The following is a 2,772-nucleotide window of genomic DNA, read 5'->3' on the forward strand; positions in this document are numbered from 1 at the left end:
GTATTTCGAAGCTCTATCCATACTGACTCTACATCTCCTGATTCCAGGACCTCCTGCGCAAGGGACTGAATATCATCCCTTACCAACAAGGCCACCCCACCCCCTCTGCCCATCAGTCTGTCCTTACGATAGCACGTGTAGCCTTGAATATTCATTTCCCAGGCCCTGTCCACTTGAAGCCACATCTCAGTTATCCCCACAACATCGTATCTGCCAATTTCCAAATGAGCCTCAAGCTCATCCATCTTATTTCTGATGCTTTGTGCATTCATGTATAATATTTTTAATTTGTTACTCCCCTCACCCTTCCGATCAATCCCTATTTCACTCAACCTTACGGCATGATCCTTTTTTGAGTTTTCTGCTCAGCAGCATTGTCTCCCTCTCTCTGTTCAGTATCAGTGGTGCCCTCAGTGGGGGCAGCACAGCACTCACTAACAGGAACTGTGGTTAAAGCTCCCTTTTATACATACCGACAGTTCGTCAGCGCCTCTCTGACGGCAGCCTGGATGTTTAGTTACTTTTCACCTGGAAGAGAGGATGAGGAAGGTGCAGTGAGTAATGATGTGAGAGATTGGACAGGAACACTCCCTGCCTATCCCTCTCCCTGTCCCAATCCAGTGGACCTCAGTCTCAGTGTGACACAGATAACCACAAGTGTTTACCTCCTGTAGCATCTCCGGGTCCCCCCTCCGTCTCTCACTGTCTGCCCCATTCACCCCTGGCACATGGGCAGCACGGGGTGCGGTGGGGTTAGGATTTATTGTCCTACCCACTGCTGGCTCCACCCCCACCAGCAGGAATAATTCCCATTAACCAGCAGGAATAACCCAATCAACCAGCAGGCATAGCCCCATTCACCAACAGGAATAGCCCCCATTAACCAGCAGGAATATCTCACATTAACCAGCAGGAATTGCCCCCATAAACCAGCAGGAATAACCCCCATTAACCAGCAGGAATAGGTCCCATTAACCAGCAGGAATAACCCCCATTAACCAGCAAGGATAGCTTCCATTAACTAGCAGGAATAGCTCCCATTAACCAGTAGGAATCATCTCCATTAACCAGTAGGAATAGCTCTGCCCATTAACTAGCAGGAATATCCCCCATTAACCAGCTGGAATAGCCCCCATTAACCAGCAGGAATAGCCCCCATTAACCAGCAGGAATACCTCCAATTAACCAGCCCTCATTAACCATCAGGGATAGCTCCCATTAACCAGCAGGGATAGCTCCCATTAACCAGCAGGAATATCCCCCATTAACCAGCAGGAATATCTCCCATTAACCAGCAGGAATCGCCCCCATTAACCAGCAAGAATCACCCGCATTAATCAGCAGGAATATCCCCCATTAACCAGCAGGAATAATCCCCATTAACCAGCAGGAATATCTCCCATTAACCAGCCAGAATATCCCCCATTAACCAGCAGGAATATCCCCATTAACCAGCAGGGATAGCTCCCATTAACCAGCAGGAATATCCCCATTAACCAGCAGGAATATCCCCATTAACCAGCAGGAATATCCCCATTAACCAGCAGGAATTGCCTTTGTTCTCCCTCCATTCAGAGCTGGAAGTTGCTTTGAGGTTAATCTCTATGACCTTTGCCCTGAGTCAGCGTGACCCTCAGCTGTTTACCTTTTCTGCTGGTCCTCCTTCTGTTCCAAACAGCAGACCGTAAACTGCAAAAACAAACACGTAATGGCCATGTGTACACTCTCCAACCAATAACCAGCAGGAAGAGACCCCATTAACCAGCAGGGATAGACCGCATTAACCAGCAGGGATAGAACCCCATTAACCAGCAGGAAGAGACCCCATTAACCAGCAGGAAGAGACCCCCATTAACCAGCAGGGATAGACCCCATTAACCATCAGGAAGATAACCCATTAACCAGCAGGGATAGACCCCATTAACCAGCAGGAAGAGACCCCATTAACCAGCAGGAAGAGACCCCACCAACCAGCAGGGATAGACCCCCATTAACCAGCAGGGATAGAACCCCATTAACCAGCAGGAAGAGACCCCATTAACCAGCAGGGATAGAACCCCATTAACCAGCAGGAAGAGACCCCCATTAACCAGCAGGGATAGGACCCCATTAACCAGCAGGAAGAGACCCCACCAACCAGCAGGGATAGACCCCCATTAACCAGCAGGAAGAGACCCCATTAACCAGCAGGAAGAGACCCCATTAACCAGCAGGGATAGACCCCATTAACCAGCAGGGATAGAACCCCATTAACCAGCAGGACGAGACCCCATTAACCAGCAGGAAGAGACCCCACCAACCAGCAGGGATAGACCCCCATTAACCAGCAGGAAGAGACCCCATTAACCAGCAGGAAGAGACCCCCATTAACCAGCAGGGATAGACCCCATTAACCAGCAAGGAAGAGACCCCCATTAACCAGCAGGGATAGGACCCCATTAACCAGCAGGAAGAGACCCCCATTAACCAGCAGGGATAGGACCCCATTAACCAGCAGGAAGAGACCCCCATTAACCAGCAGGGATAGGACCCCATTAACCAGCAGGAAGAGACCCCCATTAACCAGCAGGGATAGGACCCCATTAACCAGCAGGAAGAGACCCCCATTAACCAGCAGGGATAGGACCCCATTAACCAGCAGGAAGAGACCCCCATTAACCAGCAGGGATAGGACCCCATTAACCAGCAGGAAGAGACCCCCATTAACCAGCAGGGATAGGACCCCATTAACCAGCAGGAAGAGACCCCCATTAACCAGCAGGGATAGACCCC

The 2,772-nt window shown here is 50.3% G+C and overlaps 1 protein-coding gene across 2 annotated transcripts in view; it reads right to left on the minus strand.

The window, feature by feature from the left end:
- The window catches only part of LOC122548338 (protein FAM110B-like), an 8,286-nt gene that overhangs the window by 4,702 nt on the left and 812 nt on the right, over positions 1-2,772 (minus strand). The gene's annotated exons all lie outside the window — the stretch shown is intronic.

The sequence above is a fragment of the Chiloscyllium plagiosum genome, unplaced genomic scaffold (assembly GCF_004010195.1).
Source record: "Chiloscyllium plagiosum isolate BGI_BamShark_2017 unplaced genomic scaffold, ASM401019v2 scaf_53, whole genome shotgun sequence".
NCBI classification, from domain to species: domain Eukaryota; kingdom Metazoa; phylum Chordata; class Chondrichthyes; order Orectolobiformes; family Hemiscylliidae; genus Chiloscyllium; species Chiloscyllium plagiosum.